An 11,853-nucleotide genomic window follows, 5' to 3' on the forward strand; every position below is an offset into this window, starting at 1 on the left:
TAATCTACCATTTATGGATTAGTTTCCTCACTAATCCATCCAAAATACCAATTTTAAAATTGTAATTTTTTTTAGTCTCATTGAGCTTCCTCTAATTTTCAATTTCTACTGATTTCAGTCAGAATTTAATCATAAAATCATTTTCATTTTAAAAATAGGCATTATTATGATCTGAACCAAAGGGTTCCTCTTTTGATAGAAAAATACTAATTTTTCTATTTTGAAAGTATGAGAACCGAGAACCGATCCGAACCAATCCGAACCAAGGTTGGTTTGGATTGGTTCGGTTCTATAGGGTAATTGGATTGGTTCGGTTCTAAATTTGTAGAACCGATCATGTTTGGTTCGGTTCCAATTTTGCCAAAATCCGAACCAATCCGAACCATGTGCACCCCTAGTCTTCCTATCCCCCTCCATTTTTTTTAATAATATCCCTTTAATTTTACTATCTTTAACATTTTACCTTTTTTCAATAATACCCATTTAACTTTACTATATTTCCTTTTGGACCCCTTCAACCCCAAAGAGGATATCTATGCCCTTTCTTAATTATACCTCTCTAACTTATTATTTTCTGTTTTTAACCCCCTTAACCTCAAAGATTTTTAATAATACCCCTCCAACTTTATTATTTTTCCATTTTTACCCCTTTAAACCCTAATAACGTAGGTGAATTCTAGTTTATATAATAAAATGCAACTGTCGGTCCCACTCTATTATAATTTTTAGGGGATAAACTTCTCATTCAAACTAAAGTTGAATGGTGTCCACACAACCTACTTTATTGCCACCCATTCAACTTTATTGTATTTTCTCTACTCCTTTCCCCATTAAATTAATATCCCTCCAATTTTACAATCTTTCCTCTTTTACCTCCGTTTTCAATAATACTCCTCTAACATTACTATTTTTCCTCTTTTTCTCCTTTAATGTACTTTAATATCTTTACTTTTTTCCTCCATATATATAATTTTTTTTTTTCATTAATTTTTCAATTTCTAATTTGGGAAGCATGCTAATATGGGATTTTTCCAATTTGGGAACTTTGTGTGTAAGGTTGTTTTCAGATTTGATAATTCATCATATATTTACAAATCCTCTTTTCAAAAGAAAGTATTAATGTTCATAAGTTTCTATTTTAGAAATTTCATACTCTTAAACTTCTACTCTTGAAAAGTCATATTTGCAAATTGTTGAAATTTTATACTCATATTTCTATTTTGAAAAACTTGTGAGCAAAAGTTTTTGTTTTGAAAAATTCATATTTGGAACTTTCTAATATGAAAATTTCATAATTTTCTATTTTAGGAAAACTCATATTCAAAAATTTCTAATTTAGAGATTTCACATTTTAGTAATTTCCCAATTTAAAGGTTTGCATTTTCCTATTTAAAAATTTCATGTTCATGAAAATTTGTGATTTTCTAATTAAATTTTTTTTATATTTTTTGAAACTTTTTGTGTTGGAAAATTCATGTTTTGCATTATAACTTGGGAGCTCATCCTATACTTGTAATTTTCTATTTTGGGAAATTTGTTTCTAATTTTGAAATTCATCATATATTTATAAATTTCTAATTTAGGAAATTTCAAACTTCTAATTAAGAAATTTCACAAACTACCATTTTAGAAATTTCGCATTCCTAATATTTTAATTTGAAAATTTTTCACAAATTTCCATTGTTGTTGATTTAGAAAATGTTTGTATATGTGGATTGTTAATTGACTTTAGATTATGGATATAATTAGGATTTTTTCACAAATTTTTCCTTTTGTGCAAAATTTGATAAATAATTGGAGAATTTTAGCCGCAAGATTCTTTTAGCAAATCCGATATATATTGATGATAATTGGATCCTAGTTTGATTTTAGTTTTTGTATGTTGACTATAGGGTAGTTTTGAATTGTAGGAAGGACCAATCATCTCGATCGAACAGATTCGATGTCCAACACCTTTCAAGACCTGTAATTTGATCCCTTATCCATTTTTCTTATCCGTGGACTGATCCAGATCCATTTGGAGTTATTTATGGATATAAGATCTAAACTAGGTGACGACTCTTATTTTTCAAAAAATCCTCAATTTACCAATCGGACTCCTTAAACTATTCAGTGAAAAAGCGTTGGGTTATTTCAAATATTCGGTAGGTACCTACCAGATGTGCTAAAACATCTTCAATTTGAACCTATTCAACATAACTATTAAAAAATATTCGATGACTTCAATTCAAAAGCATCGTTTTAAGGTTTTAATAGTGATTTTTCCATCTTCCTTGTTGATTAAATGTAAAAACGTAAAAAAGAAATTTCAAAGAAATGAAATAACTTGAACAAAAAAATTAATGTCCATTGATTCAACCTCTCACAAAACTTGAAAAGAGATAAATATGAAGAAAAAAAAAGACGAGTAATAAAGAAAGGAGGAGGAAGGAAAAAAGAAAATGTGGGCTTGGGATTTTATGCTCAATAGGCGTTGGTGGTGTACAATAACTAAAAAGAAAGAATAAAATGGTAGTTTGCTATTTTTATATGTGTCTTATACGACCAATTTCAAAAATTGAAAACAAAAAAATTAGTAATATGATGGTGTAGGAAAGGCTCCAACCAGTACACTTTTTCTTTTTCAATTTTTTCTTCTTGAGTCATGATCTAAAATGGTGTCCCATTCCTAAAGCTAGATATGATCTCTATGTGACACTTTTTGATTGGAGATTAAGCACATTAGACCATGTGTCATGTATAAAACAATTTGATTAGGACACAGTGTGTTTTAAATTCCTACCAAAAGGTGTCACATAGATACTGTTCTTATTCTATAAGAACGAGATAGTGAAACTGATTATTTTTCCTATACTTTTTTAAAAAATATTAACTTGCATGTCATGTAAAAAATTTGAAGTTACCTGATCGTATCTTTTTATCTAATTTGTAAATATATTTATTATTTCTTAAGACCAATTTTATTATTATTATTTAAAATTACATGTTTTATAGTAGTTGGAGAGAGTTTTAGTCTTGAATCTTAATTTTTCCATGTGGGATGTTAATTTTTATTATTAAAAAATATTAATAAATTAATCTATCGATTGCATGCAGTAGTATTGCTAGCCATGAATATGCGTGTTTGATATTTATGATCTATAGTATATATAAAACTCACGCAAACTAAATACGACCCTATATTAAATAAATCATTGACGCATTTTAATTTGATATTATAGCATGAACATACATATTCGAGAAGTTTAAATTTCTTAATGATAATTGATCTTTAGTATATTTTACTTGGACATGACATCATGTTGATATGTGATATTGGGATTAAAAATATCTCATCAATTTAAGTTTAGAGATTTAGTAGGGTGACATATTTGTTATATTTTTATTACAACAATTGCTTTGAAATTTCTTAGATATTTTTTCACATATTTGACAATTAAAGTTGAAATTCTTGATAATGGGAGTTCATAACCGTCCATTTTCAACACCTTGAATCAACCTCAAAAAAGATATTTAAAAAAATATTAATAATATAAGTTTTTCCATGAAATATAGAAGGACAATGTTGAATGTCCAATGTGATAATAGATGTGCGCCCAACAACCCTTAGTAATACATGAAATCCTACTAAGTAAGACTAGCCTGGTTCAAAGTTCTATTAACTGACTTCTAATGAAAACACTTTTCTCTCTTACTAAGGGTCCTTGATTACCACATTGGCAATCTAATGCCACTGCCCTCTAGATTTCATGGAAAAATTTAAATTTAAAAAAAAAAGGTCAAATTATATTTTTGACTTTATCCAAGGTTTTGAAAAAAGACGGTTACGGAACTCCTAAATTTAAAATTAAATTCAATGGTGAAAAATAACATTTTTTTGAAAATATTTTTGTTCAAAGAATTTTGTCCTCTTCAACCCTGTGGCATTGGATTATGTTTTTTGACGCCACAAGGTGAGCTCAACCACCATTAGTAAGACTTTAAATCTTACTGAGTTAGTAAGGATAGTCAGACTCACTTAGATGTGTGTGTTGTAGGCAATTTAACTTTATATAACAAATTTATGTTCGTAAGGCTAGTCGGACTCACTTGCAGAAGAGAAACATGTGTTTGCTTTCGAGAATTCGGACACATTAATAATTAATAAATTAATTTAAAAAATTTTAATTTTTCAAAGAATAAAATATATCTATATATAGGGATGAAAAATAATACCACCTATTCGCTTTGGGTAATGATTTTGTAACTCAACCTAACAGATGACTCAAAAACTCAACTGACATGTACCCTGCAAGACCATAGATTTTTCCCTCTAGATAAACAACTGCACATCAACATAAAACATGTGCAGTTGTGTATCCCATGAGAAAAAATCTACGATTCTTGAAACTGCCATGTCAGTGAGTTTTGAGTTACCCTGTCAGGTTAAGTTACAAAATCAGCACTCATATTTTAAAGATTTAATTATAATATTTTATCGGAATTGCATTTTGTGACTATAACATATGCAATTTGAATTTGTTTGAAAGATATATGAAAAATCAAAATCGTTTGAATCATGGATCATAACCTTATAATAGGTTGAATCCACAAACTCAAGTAAGCGAAAATTTCAAGAAGAAATATACAAATTTTGATTTGGACATCAACCATGCCCTTATAGAAAATTCTTTTTTATGCTTCAATGGGATTAGGATACCCTAGAAAAAAGCACAATTAACCATCATTATTCCCCAACTATCTTATTTAATGATCCAGTGTAAAAAATTACATAAAATTAAATATTTTTCTTAAAATGCTAAATCTTAACCACTACTTCTTGTTTCCACATTGTAGATCAATTAAGCTTCAACGAACTTCTTACATACCTCCTAAGCAAGTATTACTTTGGATGGTACACTAGATTAGATCCATTGAATCTAGTCCTATTTGAGTCACCCCCTTGTATACTGTTACCATGTGAGCTATCTCTTGGAACATCAAACCGTCGTTCAAAAATAAAATAACTCTCTCCTACTTGATTAGGGTGGACATAAAAATAGAGTCGTTCTAAACTAATTGTGCTCCACATTGTGTTGACGTGGCAATGTCCCAAGTACCATATATTTTTTTTCCTCAAGATACAATGTGAAAAATCCATGGTTTTGGATAGGGGTGCACACAATTCGGTTTGGTTCGGGTTGGGGGGAAAATTGGAACCGAACCGAAGATGATCGATTCTACAAATTCAGAACCAGAACTGAACCAACTACCTCTAGAATCGAACCAACCCAAAAAAACCTTAGTTCAGTTTCATTCGGTTCGCCTGAACATAGATATCAATGCACCAATTTTCAAAAAAATCATATCCAACACCAAGTCCCTCGACCGAAATTCAAAAAACTCTATGGTGAAAATTAAATATTTTTGGGGGATTTTTTTTTGTCAAAATTGGTAGAAATTTCTCCTATACAACATTGAAGCATTGGATCATATTTTTGGATGCCACAAGTTGAGCCCAACGCAAGGACCCTTCATAGGATCAAATCGTTTAGAGATTATGAGATAAAAGAAAAATAGAGAGAGATTACCTTTACATATTTTCAGAAAGGTGGCAACAAAAAGGGTCGAGTCGTTCAAGGGTGACAATGGCTAGGGTTTGTTGCTTGGCATTGCAAGTTGGGAAAGAAGAGACAAAATGAATCTCACACGAAAACGAAGAGAGGAATAAAGTAAAAAAATATATATCTAATTTTATTTATTAATAATATATATAAATATACATTATAGTATATTATATTTATATTTAATTATTTTGGTACGGTTCTTGGTTTGGTTCATTTTTAGAATACCCCTTAATCAAATCAATTGATTTTTAAAATTTCTGAACTAGAACAGAATCGATGAAGTGGAAAACCGAACCAATCCAAAATATTTTGGTTCGGTTTGATGCTTGGTTTGGCCTGATCCAATGTCCACTCCTAGATTTTTGGAGAAACTGCCACATCGACACTTTATTTGGCGAAGTCAGTTCAGCATTTTCCAAAAAAAATTATAATTAAAAAGAACATTATAGAGTCTAAATTTTTTTGAAAATAAAATATTCAACATCATCAAACTTTCAATAGAAATATCCTTGTCGTTAGGGGTGTCAATGGATAGTCGAAAATTTGAATTTGAAAATTAGATATTATCCGAAAATTTCGGATATCAGATTTGAATTTTGATAGTTTTATATATTGGAATCCTTATTAGATATGAATTCATATATTAACATTTCGAATCCGATTCGAAATAATATATATTATTTTATTTGATTTTTTTAAATATAAATAATATAATATATATTATTTTATTTTATTTATTTATTATATACTAGTATAATATATAATAGGTTTTTTCAAATAATGAAAAATCAGTTAGATAAGGAAAAATTGTGTTCTTTTTTTAATATACAAACTATTCGAATTCTAATAAGATATTATCCGATATCCGATAGAATAATCGAATTCGAATTCGGATAGAGTTTCAGAACATCCATTAGATTCGAATTTGAATTCGAATATCAGATAAAAATTTCGGATTCGGATATTGTTGTATTCGAACCGTCAAGCATCCGTTGACGTCCCTACTTGTTGTACAATATTTTAAAAATATATTTGTAATGATCGATAGTGTTGGACACAAAATCTAACACTATTAGACCTTAGTAGAAATACCATGTGTGGTGGGTTTTTTTTGGTCCCACTCCTTGACATATGTGTTTATTTTGAAGAGGCATATATGTATTTTACTCATGGTACAGGTGCAAAGCTTAAGGTATATGCCTTTCCCCATGCCTCGGTGTATGAAAATATTGCTCATATTAGTAGAATTAAAATCGCATGTGTTTCACAATATAATAGTTATTGAGGTCAATTGGTCCAATCGAATAGTGCAATGATGTTCTTGTCCTTTCTACATTTGACATTTTCCTTTAACTCCCTTATCATGATTGACCTTACCATTTTAAAGTTTTATTAATTGCATTGGGACTGATCTAGAATTCAAATCATTTCCCTATATAAAACCAATTTTAATATTTTATTAGTATCAAATTTCTCCAAATTTGTTTCTCTCTTTCCAAGATAAGAAATCTATTTTTAAAAACTCAGAGAGGGATTTATATTGAAGATTCTCCCAACAATTTAGACTCCTTGATTTTTACTGATTTTTAAGAAATTGAGAAGGTCTCCATTTTGGCCAATGACATCTAAGTAACTTAATTACTTATCCTATATGGAAGATTTTTAGGAATTGAAATTACACTTGGATTTTGGCTATTCTAGCCCAAAACTAGGCCCCGGATACATGTGGATTAAACTTGGACATAAGTATTCCTTTACTTGGATTATGTAGCATGCAATTTATCGTGCCATGGCAAAATGATGAAACATATACTACCGCGATATGCAATATCTTCAAGTAGAATTGACATGATAACGCAAATTAGCTGTAAATTGTAATACATATATGTCTCCGCAAATTCACTAGCAACTAACCTTGAAAAAAGAAAAAAGAATCACAATAGCTAGATCTTAGGAACAAGAAGGTTATCAATGTTGGGTTATGCAACCCCTACATGGGAAAGGATTGCATTAGTCTCCAAGGAAATGAGACACATAATTATATTGTTGACCACAAAAAAGGATCCCTATAGCTAAATGATGAGACCAAATTCTAAAGGCTATAAATTAGAATTCACTATGTGAAAAAGGCTCATATTTGACGGTCTTAGCTCGTCAAATTTTGATAAATTTGACGGATCCTCCTGTCAAATATGCCCGTCAAATATTCTCTTGTAGAATTTTTTTTTTTGACGGCCCTGGACTATCAAATTATTGGAGAATGGACTTTAAAAAAAAAAAAAAAAAAATCCATAGAGTATGACCGTCAAATTTAGAGGTTTAACAAATAATAGCACGGTCCTCTAATTCACCAATCACAATGAACGAAATAATATAATAAAAAAATCAGAAAAAGAAAAAACAAAAGAAAAATCATAAAACAAGCTCCAAATTAAATTAAATAACCCAAAATGAAGATCCTCTTTGTTAAGATCAAAAATTCTGTCGAAGCTACAAATAACTGACAATAATTAAACTAACAAATAACTTTGCAGCAGGAACCACCCTACTATAAGAACCTTGAAGCGCATCAACTTAGCATGGTAACTTCTGTATGTGCGCATTCCCAGTACCGAGTTGATAGTTTGCACCACTTTCCCAACTGAAGACCTCCGAAGAAACTGAAAACATAAGTGATCACTCATGATATCAACTAACCCATCTATGGAAGCCACAATAGCAAAATGAACCTCAGAAGTTAAACATATAGTCACATTGTGATAACAAACCTGAATTACACTCATTTCCAACAACCTGCAACACAGGCCCGCAGAGGAGATCAACAGTATTTAAGTTCATCTACTTTTAGACTAAGATGGGTAGAAAAGTATTTGATGACACATATATTAGCAATTTCACTCACCATGGTAGACAAAGAATAAAAAAAAAAAAAAAAATTGAAAAAGCACCTAATCAGAAGATCATATGCTTACATGAAGCCAGTAAAACATTGTCTTCAGCAAATCCCTCTCCACCACTAGGCCCATCAAGGAGATCACCTCGCTTGTTTTCAAGACTGCTTGAATATCTGTTTTGCAATCCACAAAAATATGAACTAAAATCTAGTGAAAGACTTAAAGAGAAGTTATGAGAAGCCAGTGATCCTCCATGACTGATCCAATAGGAAACTTAACAGAGAAAACCAGATATGATAAAGTACCCATTTGTAAGTTGATGATTAGACTGATTCAAGCCATCGCTCTTACAGACATTGGTATAATATAAGTCTGCACCAATAAATAAGTAATTCCATATTTATTTTGTTCATGTGAAGAGTAAAATAAAGTGGGGTTTTTTCAGAGGTTAGATACTCCATAGGGAAAGGAAGTATAAGTTACTTATCTAACATGAGTGTGGAGAAGATAGAAAGCAAAATGCATTACATAGAACAAATACATCAAGGTAGCAATGCCATGGAAGAAGCGCTTTATCTTTAACTTGACTCCAACAGACAGATATTTGACAGGCCAAGAAAAAAGTATCAGTTAGATAATTTTAAAAAATTCAGGAGCAAATTTGTTGGATCAAATGTTAGCTGTCCTTTTCACAATTTAAAGTGGGCCCTAACAACATATCATTCTGAAATTGTTAGAAGCAGAAGATTAACTGGATTCAAGATGTTTCCTTAGAATTCACATACAAAACTTGAAATCAAGAAAAAGATTATATTGATATTAATGGCACAAGCCACAATACCTGAAGGCACCGTACGTATCTCTTTGTATAACCTAAATCATTTACTAATGGCACCTCCAACGCCTTTGCCAATTGGCGAGCTGATGCAACAAACCTGAAGCAGAAGGACATTTGTTAGTTGACACTAGCAATCAAGGATATAACAATGGTGACATACACATGGTTCTCTTATGATGTGGGAACATCAGTGACCTCAAATGCTTCAAATGATGTGGGAACAACAGCTCCTGCTTCTCTTAATGCTTCATTCTTTGCTTGTGCAGACTCCATCTCACCACCACTTTTGCACCCTGGTTTAAACAATGCTACGATTAAATAGGAGAATCCTATTCTTCAGTATGTTTTAAGAAGTAAAGGAGCATATCAAAATCATCAATAAAAACAATTCCTCGAATTTCATTCTTGTGAACATCTAAGAGGCTTCTTATTGGCAGCCACTGGTTAGAGGTTGTCTATTAGTGATGGGATTGGTTGGTTTTGACTGTAGTTAGTTACCAATAGAGATACCAGCACCTGCAACGAGTATTTTCTTCCTGGTTGTGGTCTAGCAACACTTTAACCTGTTCAAGCCCCCCCCCCCCCCCCCCCCCCCCCCCCCCCCCCCAAAAAAAAAATGGCCTTTCCACATTGCTTTTACACCTTGTACAAGAAACACTTTAGCCCTTAGAGTTAATTTTTCTTATTTGAGACAATGTCAATCTCATAACATGTCAATGCTTGCTACCTACCCTTTATATATATATATATATTAAAGATTGATCTAACCACTTTTATCGATGCAGGTGAGTATTTTATACTTCAAGTCGACGAGTATCTTTAAACACAACGTGAGAAGATTATGTCAATTTTATTAGCAAAAGATAGGGATCTTCGACTAGCTCATATGAGGCTACAGGCATTCGAGGCCCTTAAAACTCAAAAGATCAAGCTTGAGGGGCAAAAAGCCGATTTGATTAAGAAAGAAGATGAAATAGAGGCTGAGTTGAGAAGGATTAAAGAGATGCTACCAAAAGTTGATACCAAAGAATTATTGGATGTCAAGGTTCATGAAGAGAGAGAGACTCTAACTACCATTGAGACCGATTGTACTTGTCTTGCTGAAGTAAACTGATCAGAATGGATTTCACTCATCCACGATTTTAGATTCAGGCAAGCTAGTTAATATTCCAGGGCAAGAAACAAGAAAAGGGCAATCATTTTCGAAGTCCTAGGAAGAACTTAAGAGGGGGGTGTTAATCTGGCATCTACATCAAAATCCTAGTAAAATAAACTTGATAACCATTACTTCTCAAAAAAAAAAAAACTTGATAACCATTCTTTGTTAATAACAAGTTCAAAAACTATAGCATAATGATCAAAATCTTATCTTTCTATAGACACATCCACATCAACAATGTCCCAAATGATGTCAATTTCAATTTTACTTCAGCATTTCCCTGTGAGTCGTGCTGGGATGACACGAAGAGAGACACAGAGGTGACACAATGACATCGTGGCGTGCACATAACCGTAGATACTTTTCCGCAAGATGCAAGTAAAAAGCATTTACAGTTACATGCACTCCACCATGTCATATGTGTCACCTCTGTGTCCCCATTGGTGCCAAACCAAATAAATACTCATATTCATCCAAAATTTTCACTTCTTTCCATACCAACAAATCCCAATCAATGTGATATGCACATGTTTGTTTATCAACACAATGTTCCCTAATCACATATTTTAAGCACCCTAGATGCATGTTTCTATTAGGCATAGAAACGTCAAAGAAGAGAGTTAGTAACAACTAACTAGAGAATAAAGAGAGAGACATAGATGGATCATTTACCTCTTACACTCACGCATCTTTTCCGTAAGTTCTTCCAATTGTCGACTTTGCCGATTTGAATCCTTAACCTTCTCCAGCTTCTGGAATCCACATTCAAATCACAACCCTCTAAAACCACATTAAAATCATATATATAATTGTTACACCAACCAAGTCCGTACTCGTTCACTTGTTTTTCTTAAACACACTTGCAATAATAGAAAATAACAGAATTGAACCTTAGATCATAGTTCATTCATTCACCTAACCTCGAATTTTTAGGGACAAGGCTTTGATGATGATAGTAGTTAGGATGCTTTATATTTATACCTAAAATACAAGTGAACTACTGTCCACTTAACTACCTGACATAGTTATTAGCAACAAACCACAACTCAGTCAATGGAGTAATAACGAAACACAACTCAATCAACCACAACTCAGTCAATGGAGCAATAAGGAAGCACAAGATTCTTGGAGGAAAAAGGGGGAAGACTCTCACAATATTACCGAAAAGGAAGCACAAGATTCGTGGAGAAAAAAGAGGGAAGACTCTCACAATATTGCCAAAATCGATGGAGAGATGTTGAGGGGTATTGGAGCTTTAATGGCAATAATTTTAAACCAAAATGATGATCCAACAAGTCCTAAAAATCAGGAAAACTCATATCAATATGAAGATTTATCAGTTTCAGCTAATATGGA

The 11,853-nt window shown here is 31.8% G+C and overlaps 1 long non-coding RNA gene across 4 annotated transcripts; it reads right to left on the reverse strand.

Moving 5' to 3' along the window:
* Positions 1 to 7,279: 7,279 nt before the first annotated feature.
* LOC147400214 (uncharacterized) lies at positions 7,280 to 11,445 on the reverse strand. 4 transcript variants are annotated; one of them, XR_015179234.1, is made up of 7 exons: positions 11,170 to 11,445; positions 9,534 to 9,631; positions 9,342 to 9,435; positions 8,806 to 8,872; positions 8,579 to 8,673; positions 8,375 to 8,399; positions 7,280 to 8,266 (listed from the first exon to the last, which is right to left on the reverse strand). It is a non-coding gene; the product is annotated as an uncharacterized LOC147400214 (long non-coding RNA). The 4 variants fall into 4 exon arrangements; XR_015179232.1 differs by having other exon boundaries at positions 8,375 to 8,455; XR_015179233.1 differs by lacking the exon at positions 8,806 to 8,872 and having other exon boundaries at positions 8,375 to 8,455.
* Between the last annotated feature and the right edge of the window lie 408 nt (positions 11,446 to 11,853).

Source organism: Akebia trifoliata, chromosome 6 (assembly GCF_017979445.1).
Source record: "Akebia trifoliata isolate Shusen 1 chromosome 6, ASM1797944v1, whole genome shotgun sequence".
NCBI classification, from domain to species: Eukaryota; Viridiplantae; Streptophyta; class Magnoliopsida; order Ranunculales; family Lardizabalaceae; genus Akebia; species Akebia trifoliata.